Genomic DNA, 12,250 nt, shown 5'->3' on the forward strand with positions numbered 1-12,250 from the left:
ACTTTAGCGTTTTACCCTAAAACTGTTGTTGTGTAAACGGCCCCTTAGACTTAAGCAGGAAAACCTTAGTAAGTGCGACAAAGTACTTCAGGCTTGTGAAGTGCTTCAAGTTTGTATTCAATGCATTACAAAATTAAAACGTGGAGGAACATTGTCACCAGTCTAACTCATAAATCAACATCACACGTGATAAATTATTGGTGAAAACCAGCGGAAAGAGAGAAGACTTTTATGGGTAAAACCAATTTGTCTCCACTGATCACCAACACCAGTCAGTCGTTAAAAGCAAAAACCATTCCCATGTTGTTTTTACAGTGTTTGATGACACATTCCAGATAGGCAAGGGCGAGGGTGAGAAAGACTTTGACTTTTGGCATCTCTGTTAGAAAACAGGAATGAAGTCCAGGCGGGAGGGTGGAGGAGAGATGGATGAATGGAGGTAGAGGAGAGAGGGATGGAATGAGACAGGAAATGAAAGGCTTTCTCCGGTTTCACTCCCCGTGACCTCATCAGTGTGATCATGGGTTTTATGAGCTTTCCCTCTCGCCGCCCACACACCACCTCACACGTGCCAGGACACACACACTCACACATATACACACACACACTCCCTTAGTCACACACTTCAGGCCATATATTTCATTCACTGGCTGGGATACAAACACATAGTACATGTGTTTTTGTCTCCCTGTCTGTTCTTTTTCTCACACTCTCTCTGTCAACCTTTCACATACTTCATCACCATCAGGACGCCCGAAAAATTCACTTAGAGCCAGTGACACGTAAATACTGACAGAGAGAAGAAAATTAGTCCTGCTTAATGATAGCATCTTAACCTTTCAGGGAAATGGCAGGCTCTGTGTAATGTAATAAAACTTATTATGAAGCAAGAGTGATCAAATATACGAAAGCCATAACATTTACATATCCTGCAGAATAAGCTTATTATAAAAACACATGAATTCCCAGGCCTATAGAGGCTTTTCCAATGAGGCTGAGGATAAATAGCCATAATTGAGAAAGCATCTGATTAGTAGAGAACAGGTAGTGAAATTTCCTTTGGGGAAGAAGCAGCTCCTTCCATTTAGAGCAGCTCTTGCACGTGTGTGCCTCTGTTGCCTTTCTCTCCCTCTGTGTCATTTAATGTGCTGATATTCATTTCCCAATTCTTGCTTACTATTTTAAAACTACGTCACTTGAAATCCCCAGCCTCCAGCAGCTTCACCACTTACCTCCAAAGTGGATAATACCTTCAGACTATGTGTTTGTTTTAATCAGTATTAAGTCTTCTTGTGTGAGAAATGAGAGAGAGGGAAAAAGGAACCTGAGGATAGGCTATGTTTAAAAAAAAAAAAGTCCCCTTAGAAGTGATTCCTGCCTGGATAAATATTGTTATAGGTGCCAGGTGTTCAGCTGCTATTCTCCACACTTTTCGACAGAACATCGGAAAGTATAATTTGATTATAGCTATAAGAGTTTTTTTTATATACAGTAGACATGTACAGCTATGGAAAAGGAGGAGAGCAAATTTTTCCAGCTGCAAGATCTACCAATGTCAACATGGTGACGAGTGAGAGAGGAGGAAAGTTTTATGTTTACGATTTGATGGCCTTAGTTTTTAGAGTTAATCTTAACATTTGATGTACAGTATCTATCACCTGGAAATAACTGAAATCTCTGAGTATGTTTATTTCATACATCAGGAATTCCAACCGGTGAGTTTGCTGCACAGCTAAATTGATAAAGAAGGGCACAGAAGCATATAAAGTCAATTTGACACATACAGTATGTATTGCCATTGTAGTGAAGTGGCCATTGCCCAGACAACGCAACAAGGTCTGTATTTGGTCCAAGAAAGATCCAACAAATGGATGCATAAGAAATATAAAGATTATAACTGCCCTGTAATATTAAGTAGCTTTAATAAATTAAAAGAAAGAGAGATTAAAGCTGTAATGCTATGTGAATAAAGTCAACTATTTTAACATTAAAGTTGTATTATCAAGAGGATAAAGGTGTAACTAAGGGAGAATAAAATCATAACCGCATAAGGAAAAACATAACTTTTGGCTGTTTTTGGCCTGTATGCTATTTTATGGAGAAAAGTCAAGAGCAGCTTGAAGCCACTCAAATAAATTAGGAATATGGAGAATCAGATGGAGTCATATTAAAATGAGTGGTGGGACTTGATTAAAAAAATTAATTGAATTAATTATGCAATTTGTAATTAATTAATCGTAATTAATCACATTTTAATCACATTAATATTCAACATCAGAAGCAACACTTTTCAAGCTTAACAGATTTTGGTAGAGGACTAAATAATTGAATATTCTCATACACAAGTTTAAACCACAAAATCCTGTTTATTTTGGTTAGAAGATGTTTTTTTTTGTGGACACTACTTTCAAGTACATTTATCAGCCATTATGTGGTAAATAGTGCTGTCAGGAGATTAAAAACTAATCAAATTATTTACAGGATTTGTTATTAATTGATCTAATTAATCACATTTTAATCTTACATCTGCTTAAGGTCCCCACATAAAGAATCTGAACTGTAGGACATTACAAAATTATAGTGCATGACTAATCAAATGAATACACAAAAAAGAGAAGATTTGTAAATCCTTTTTTTTTTTCAATTGGTCAATATTAATTAAAATGTCCGTGTTCCCTACCATTGACATTGGATTACTGTTTACTGTCTCTATAGAAGTAAATCATATTTTTCAGCGGAGGGAGGCGGGGTCTGGTGGAGCTTGTCAACCAAATCCTGCATGTAAACTACTGTGGGTGGTGCGCTCTTTGGACGAGAGCTCAGCATGGATATTAGGAGAAATGTGAGATGACAGAGACACAGAGAGACGCTGCAAGTCAGAAAAGTTGACACGAAGATGTGTCACGGTAGTTCAGAGAGAAAGAGCGGCACCATCGTGAGAAAAGATGACGGAGATCATGGAGAGGATCGAAGGATGGAGCGCCCGAGATGAACACAATCAAAAAAGTTTGATATTTCTATTTTTTGGACCAAAAACAGGAAGAGAGACATAAAAGAAGAGAGTCCACTCTTCTTAAGTAACTTTGGTGTTTACATGGTCAGAGAAAACAAGATTATTTGGGTCTTAAAAGATCATTCAAGATTTTCTGAATATGTCTGGCAGCCAATGAGTTAATCTTGCGTTGATTTTTATAACGCGTTGATTTTTATAACGCGTTAATGTGCGGTGTAATTAATTAATCTAATTAACGCGTTAAAGTCCCAGCCCTAATTAAAATATTTTCACAAAACTTTCCTTTATACTTTTAGCTCATCGGCACCAAGGTGTCAAAAGAATCAGGATTATGAATGACTTCAACAAAGCTGGCTAAAATGACACCTCTATTCTCTTAATAATACCATTTAAATCTCACCTTTTAAACTTTTCTTCTGCAGAATTATGAGTTTATTCTAGTAAAATTACAACTTATCCTCAAAATCTTATCTTAAGAATATACTGTGTATATCTTTTTTGAGTGTGGCCTGTTAGATACTTTTCATGCAGTTAAACCTACTATCCCTCCATGAACGTTAGCTGGTTCAAGGGGATCAGAAAAAAAATCCCTTTTGACATTTTTACATCATAGGAGCTCTGCCTTTTAACACTTGAAGCTAATTTACTTTTGTTGATTGAAGGTTGTCATAGATTCCAGCTGCAGAGAGTTCACTACTGATCCTGAACTCCCACAATATAAACAAAAATAATACTGAATGGTAAGGAAAACACACTCATACATATCTCTATACACAGCTCCCTCCAGAGAAGCTCAGTTAGATTCACTCAGGGACAACAAGGCCTCTTCCTGTTCCCGGGTCACGACTGTGGTTGGTGGCTTAAAGTGATTGACAGCTGAATGTTTTGGTTAGGCTGCCACCTCTGGGAATTAACTATATATGCAAGGCCTTCATATACATCCAGCATAGAACACTGGGAAAACACACACACATACACATAGCATGAAAGCTTACACATTCACACAAATGCACATCGACATAGTGTCCAAACTGACACACTCATATGGAGAGTGTATGTGTGTATTTCATCGACATATCTCATGTTCATCCCACAGGGAGCTCAGTCTGAGACCACAGCAACCTTGTGTTAGGGGGAGGAAGGAAGTGGGAACTTAGGGGGAATTTACTTACACAGTGAAGTTATGGAATATTTTGGAAAACTACTTCAGTCTTTGCATGTTTCCTTTGGATTTGAATGTTTTCCCCCTCTTTATGGGGGTCTGGGGGAACAATATGATTTTAATAACAGAAATGTTCTCTCACTAACTGTTGTATTTTAGTGTGGTCTAGCTATATAGGCTATACTGATTATCTGGCTATAGGAAAATTTATGCTGCTTTAATTTTTATGTCCTCTATGTGTCATTTTCTCACAACAAGCTTAGAAACTCACATAGTATTACTCAGCATCTTGTGACAACACTGATCTTCAGGTTTCGGTTAAATATTCTGAATTAGATGTCCTTGAAAGTGGAAAGTGCTTGTTGAAAAAGAAATCAAATCTTAGGTATATGTGCACATATACATTTGTGGATAGATCAATGCACAGATTCCATTATAGTCAGATACATATTCAAACAGAAAGAAATAAAAGAATGATGCAGTTTATAAATTGATTAGTCCCTTGCTTCCAAGATGGAGGGGTCTATACATTTGTTCAAAGATGAAAAAAATCTGTGCAAGAGTCAATGTAGAGTACCTGTGATTTCCCCAACATGCACAGTCATGCACACTGTGCTCTTTTTCGACATCTATAAATCAAGAGGTCATCACTTTAGATTTTTTAGCAACAATGCTGTGGATTTTATGTCATAACCATTAGCACTCCAGACCAGTCAAGCTGTGAATGTTAGCGCAGCTGCTACTGTAACATCCCTAGCTTGTGCAGAGACCCCTCAGGGCAAAGACTGGGTAAGCTAGCTGTGGCAGTTGTTTGTTTAGCTGTGTGTTTCAGCAAGCCATTAATACCAGAGCCTAATAGTGCTGTCAGTAGCATTAACACACATGGGAGCAATTTCCTTGACACAGATTACACATGGATTTACTCTACCAAAGTAGTGCTTCCTGAACATGGATTTAACCTGCAGTTAAAATCTTTAGGGTGTGGTGCACCTCTTAGGAAACACAGATAATAAACTGAGTGAAGGTGAAGTCCCAGTGGATGTGTTAGAAATGCACTTGTAAAAGCAAGTAAACACTGAATACAAGCTTAAATTTTGTCTAAAATCAAGTCCATTTCCTTATCTTATATAATAAGTTAATTATACATCCTTCAGGTTTGTGAAACCAATATTTTATTTACAAGAAAGAAAAATATGAAAATGTTCTCATGGTATCCTCTCACTTTCAAAATATACTTTACTATATTTTTCATAGAAGTACAACTATTGATGAAAACACTTGATATTTTCAAAAGTATCAAGTCAGCACATGCAGCTAAAGCAGCAGCTAGTGTTGCAATTTATCCAGCCTGAGTCATGAAGTAGACAGCAACTCTCCTTTAAAGATGTGATGAAGCCCTGATGTACCTCTTCAGAGAAATGAAGCCCTGGTGTCTCGGTGCAGCTCAGCAAAGTATCTTGCTGGACAGTTTTCCAGCAAGTAATCTTGTTTGTTATTTTTTCCTTTAAGAATATATTTTATATTTTTTGAATTACTCCATTGAGACTGTGGAGTCACTCATGTATCAACTGGACAGATTTTCTCGCATGATTGTTTTTCTCTCTGTCATTGATTTCTCTGTCTTTATCTGCCTACGACACAAGAAATGAGCTGTTTTCCTCTAGTTTACCGTTTGCCACCTGCAATAATCCTGAATGCTGCAGCAGAACTCAAAACAGTCCTTTGCTTGTCAGGCTGTAAGTGCACCAGTGAGGATCGGCTTTGTTACCTGGGGAGAGATGTTGGGGGTCTGTGTAGTGAAGCAGAATTTGGCACAGTGGGCAGCAAAATCAGAAATAGTGGTACAAAAGGAGTGTCTGACTGCACTTAGAGTTACAGATTTCTCACAGATGAGCGATAACAAGCTAAAAATGTGTTTTGGGACTCTGGATAAGATCCCTGTGATCAGCCATTTAGCTTTTTTTTTGTAGTCGAATAGAACAACAATCTTATGGCATGTTTTCTATCAAATTATCATCCAGCTGTGTTTAAAGCTTGATTCTCATTCATCAGAACCCACTCACTTTGCATCAGGGTCCTGCTCACCATGTCAAGGCTTCTACTTTGCATAACCACCTGTTCCCTTTTCACTATTTCTCATGTAAAAATTGAAGAATTTGACGATTCTTTATGGAACATCCAAGATAAAAGTTAAAAACAGCATGTAGCCAATCAAACGACCCACACCATCACCCACAGTAGACATGTTAAAACCCCAGCTGTTGGTGCTGGCTGTTCCCTTGAATTCTGCTGGCAGAAAATATATGTGGGAAGGTGGTGGGGGATAATGTCTTTGTGGCTCCAGCACCAGCTGGTATGTCATCTTCTTGCAGTGAAGTGGTGAATGAAAGCAAATCGAAGATTGTATTGTACATTTCTTCCCCAGTCCCAACAGCAGACCGCACCATGAGCATGGGAAATACCTATAAATTTTTATTTAGTGGCAAGATGTAAGCACGAGACCCCTGGTCTTGATTATAATAGGGCTAAGAGAATTAATTGCAAGAAAAGGTAGTGTCCACCAAGGTTTGTAATACTTAACCAAAACAAAACTAAAAAGGAAAACGAAAATTTAAAATACATTGCCGTTAACTCAAACTAATATAAACTAGAAAAGAAAACAAAAACAATAAGTAAACTAAAATGTCATTGTCCATCTTTCTGAGTGGGGTGACCTACCAGACAAAAAACACAAGAAGAATCAAGCAAAAAGAAAAACCCACAGTTTGTTTAGCTGTTTTCTCCTCAGGCTATTTCCAGTTGCTTCAGTTTATTTTCCCCCACTTGGTTCCAGTGTAATGGTGGAGAAGTATTGAACAATTTATTTTCCCTCAGAGGAAAAATAGTGTTGTTGAATGAACTTGGAGAGGAGATCTATGTGGATGGATTTTCTTTTAAGACTTTTTCTCCTAAAGTAAATATTGAAATACACACTGTATAGTTCACAGAGGAGAGACGTTATGAGACTATTTTCAGAGGTAAATAAAATCGCTAGCCTGCTATCTTCTTCAGCAATTCCTCTGCCTCCTACAGTTTTTCCAGCCAGGCGTGTCTCAGAATATGATACTATTGTAAACAAGGCGTATTTTGTCTAGTCATTTGGCTTGCATGGTGTAGAATACACCCAGGGTAAGTGGGTCTTCAAGAAAACAGAAACAAAACATGAAAATGATAACAGGATGTTCACTGTAGGAAAAGGTAAACAGCAATTTGGGTAAAGTTTAAATAGTTTCTTCCCCCATTTTTAAATAGCATTTAGATAAACTTTGGGAGTTGGTTTGTTGGTCTCAGTATCGCTGCTTTTCTGCTCCATGCTTCATCCATTTGTTATTTTCAGAGACTACAACAAAAACTAGCAGCAAGGACTTTTAGGACACTACAAGTCATTGCTGCTTGCTTTCACATGTTGTGTTCTCTGTCAGAAACAAACATCCAGAACACCTTTCTTCTTTTTTTAGATATTTTGCAGTTAATTTACTGCAAAACTTACAGCCCAGCATGTGTAGTAAAAGACTTCAGATTGGAAAAGTGATTGGTCCCCCAGTAAGTATGTAAAAAACCAAGATACAAAATCAACAGATGGCATTTCAAACCATCATTTCACAATAACAGTCTGCTCTTTTGGTTTCTTCCAAAAAATTATTCTTCAAGCCAAGAAAAACATGATCCAAACACCACGTTTTACACGCAGGAAAATTGTATGGAAATAAACTTTACACTTGGTAAATCCTGTTTATTTCACTTTAAATAGTGCCACATTAATGTGGAACAACTCTACTTTGCAACCAAACAGGACACTCATGCTTCCCTCCCGTGCAGGCACGTGCTCATACATACACATGTGACCATATAAACCCAGCCAACCAGTGTACGGCAAAATATACTTCTTCAGGAACCCCCAAAATTGTACAGTTGAGGCTTTCAGGGGTGTCAATTGAGAGACACCACTATACTATACCAGATCTTCTCTTCCAATGCCAAACAGCTTATTTTGCCAAATGACTGTGAAAAAGCTTTTGCAACAACTTTCTAAAGAAATTCAAAAATTAGAAGAGTTGAAGATTTGATTTGAACAAAAGTTGTCTTGCCTGTCAAGTTAAACTGAGCAATGTGTTACCTTTGCCATATCAATACGAATAAACTTTTTATGCAGTAATGAATTATTTGTTTTGCTCTCTCAAACAAGTTTTTATTTTTTTTTGTGAAAACTTTATTTTCACCAGCCATGTTGTGTTTTTTGTGGTCGGCCAGGAACAACACGTTTCAAGTCAGGGCAAATGAGACTAACATTCAGATTTTTCAGTTTAACTCCAATACAAATCTTGCCATGGAAAGTATGTCAATTCTACTTTTTGTCTCTAATTGATTTATTACCTCTTAGCCAGGTTTTAAAAAATGGATTCAGATTCAGCAAAGCAAAAGACGGCCCCCCCAAGCTCTCTCACATGTGGATTCATTCCAGTGTAACCTGAGACGGTAATTAAACATAATGAAGATCTATGCAGAACCAAATAGCCTGTGAGAGCTGAGCGAGAGCCAGGGAGAGCCTGAACCAGGCAGTGAAAGAAGGAGAAGGGTAGGTTCAGGAATTGTCTTGTTAGAGAGTGTGTGTTTGTGTGTGTATCCATCATACCTGCCTGTGGAAAAACCCAATGGTTTGGTGTGGTTTCCTGGGAATACACTTCCTCTCTGTTCCATCTGTTCCACCACACTTCACCCAATCAATCGCTAACCTGATACTCATACTGTTCTGCCAGCAGGCCAATCATGTGAGCCGATGATGGTCATGTGGTACTCTAGAGACAGTTGGCAGCCTATTTGTAATGTACGGTTAACTGTATAATGATATTCCTACCCCCTGGAAAACCACTAGAGTTTCTGAGTGAGTGTGTGTGTACGTGTGTAATGATAGGTCAATGCTTGCATTCTTCAGGATTACTCCAATGTTCTTTGACAACTCACACTGTGTTTTGTATGTATGTGTGTGTGTGTGGATGTGTCGGCAGACACACTTAATCATATTGCTTTTCTCCCTTTACACCTCTTGCAACTAAAAGCAAACTGTAGCCGATGGAGTGCAGTTGTTAGCGCAGTAAGCTGTTGAGAGGATGAGCTTGTTTTTCTTTGTCCAGAAATAAAAAAAATAAGTCATCATACAGTGTCTTCCTCAGTTTGACTGCCTTGGGGGGTGGGGGGTGGCAGTGGAGGAGAGGGAATTTTCCATCTTTGTAGAGCAGGTGCTGAGAGATGTTTCTTGTAGTGGTTTTTACAGCTTTCTGTCCGCAATGTACTTTTTTAAGTGTGTAAATGCACACATGTGTTTGTGTGTCTGTGAATGCACTGGGGTGGACCTTTGCTGCGGGCGAAAGAGCCCGAGGAGAAATATGAACCTACTGGTGTACAAATGACTTCCCATCATGTAAATTAGATAAATAAACATAAGGCTATTTAGTCTGTTAAAAATAAAAAATAAACCAAACGAAAACAAGGTATAGACCTGATTATGAGAGAGGTAACTCTGAATCACTTCTGCTGTTCTGGTGCTGTGTGGAAAATAAATAATAAATAAATAAATATCTGCATAATGGTAGGGGAAACACTGTAATAGAAATGAACCAAGGGAAGTTTTTTTCCCTCTTTAATCAAATGACACATTTATGGTGCAGGTGACATCCTTTTTAAGGAGGAATTAAACCCTCATGCCTGTTTCCATTTGTTCAAGTAAGACACTGAGTCGCCTGTTATAAAATAGCAGATTTCAGACAGTTCTTTCATTAAAGTAGTAGGTGAAATCTGATTATGCCTGCAGCTTTAGTCTGCGACCAATGTCTCCAATTTCATTTCTGCTGAACTTAATGTCATTTTTTTGCAGATGCAGAAAAGCCATAGATCTTATTATACAAGTCCTGCACATCAGCAGTTGTTTGACTCCCCTCCTTCATTAAATGTCTCTGTTTTCATCTGTCTTTCTGCGCCACGTGTTTAAGAACCTCATACCTCAATCTTTTCAATCAAGCCCTGGCCTATGCAGCTTTGTTGTAAGTGACTGTTGTTTCTCCTGCCATTTCCAAGGCAAACAGGCTGTGATGGCTTTGGAGGAGAGTGATCTGTTGCTAATAGTTTTCTAACGGTCTCAGTGACAGTTCTCAGCCTGCCAATGTAGAGAATTGCGGTGTTCTTTAAGAAGACAGAACCACATAATTTGGCCAACAGTGGTGTTGAATGGAGTGATGGATACAGGAGAAAGAGAAAATAAGCAAGTGAGGGCGCTAAAAGGGGAAATAAAACATTGAAGTGAAGAGCAAACATTGAAAAATGGTGAAACAAGAAGAGAGGGAGCTCACAGAGTCAATTACTTGACTCGGCTGATGCTGAAGAGAGCAAACTGGCAGGTCATTTTACTGTGGCTGAGAACCATCCTCATAAGGGATGGGAACCTTTCACATATGAAACTATATGGTACTGATGCCCGGTAACCTGGCAATTGATATCGGTACTTAACGGTACAAATTTTTGGTACTTTTGTGTCTTTTTGTGTAATAATAAATATTAATTTGTTTAATGATAAAATCTCAACATTTTTCAATTTAACATATTTGTTATTTGATTTATAACCTTGCAATGTTGCAATGCTGTGTTCATGTCCAGCATGGAAAACTGCCTTCTCTCACAGCCACAATAATGTGTTTAGATACCAAAACATGGTACCTTTTGGTTTTATGTGAATTGGTACTCTGTACCACAGACAGAATTTGGTCGGTACCTATGGAAGTACCTGAGTTGGTACCCATCCTTACTTAGCATTAGGCTGTGAGTTATCATGGGCCTGATGTACCAGAAAAGCAATGAAAGGGAGGAATCCAGTCGATAACTCTGCTGATGTGCTTAGACTTGCTGCCTGTCTTCTTGAGAACGGACATAAGAGGCCATGTGGTAGGTTATGTAACTTGTTGGCAAAGCATTATTGTTGGGGTGAAGGAATAATAGAGTTGGTTCAGAGCACAAGAACCTTGTGGGTATTTGAAAAAGTGTATTAGTCCAGGTCAGTTGATGTGATCAGAAGTCATTACTTGGAGTTTGAAACCAAAATGCTTTGAAACTGTTGATGTTTACTTGCTGTCAGGATAGTTTTGTCCCTGTCTGTGTTAGCCGTGGATTTAAAGGCCTGAAAACATCTGTTCCTAGTGTGAGCACATTGTCATTGGGCTTTAAATCATGCAGTGACTGCTGGATAAGCATCTCTTTGTGTATATTTTCAATACCAGCTCAGAATTTAGCTCAGAACACACTGGCTTTCAGGGCACATTGAGATTATTTCAGCGGAGTGTCAACTGAACTCCCCTCAGACATGAAAATGATTGTTTGGACAGGCATTGAAATGGCTCTATTTTAGTGTGCATGTGTGAGGACATAGGGGAAATAGATTTTCTCGCACCAGTGGTATTTATGATGGGCCAGTTAAGAGGCAGCAGAGAGAGGGCTGAAAAGAGAGTGATGAATGAGAAGCAGTTTTAGTCATCACGCTCTATCTCCTGAGCCTCTTTGTGTGTTGTGGTCGGTTCATCCAGTGCCAAGTAGGGATGGAGATGAAGGGGAGGAGTGTGTGTGTGTGTGTGTGTGTGTGTGTGTGTGTGTGTGTGTGTGTGTGTGTGTGTGTGTGTGTGTGTGTGTGTGTGTGTGTGTGTGTGTGTGTGTGTGTGTGTGTGTGTGTGTGTGTGTGTGTGTGTGTCTTTGCAAGTGCTTCTGGTAATGTGCTTTCTGTGTGTTTGTGTGCTACTGCTGACGGAGAACAGCTAAGAGAGGTTGAGCCAGGCATAGAGGCTGCCAGAGTCCTACACACACACACACACACACACACACACACACACACACACACACACACACACACACACACACACACACACACACACACACACACACACAGGAACCATTATTATTACCATAATTCTATAGTGAGAGGCCATCCTGATGTGGGGCCAATTTAGACCACCACTACAAATAAATCTATCCCAGAGGCCTCTGTTTCTGTCTGGCCA

This window comes from Halichoeres trimaculatus, unplaced genomic scaffold (assembly GCF_033239565.1).
Source record: "Halichoeres trimaculatus isolate MK-OKI-2021-1 unplaced genomic scaffold, fHalTri1.1 fHalTri1_scaffold_8, whole genome shotgun sequence".
NCBI lineage: Eukaryota > Metazoa > Chordata > Actinopteri > Labriformes > Labridae > Halichoeres > Halichoeres trimaculatus.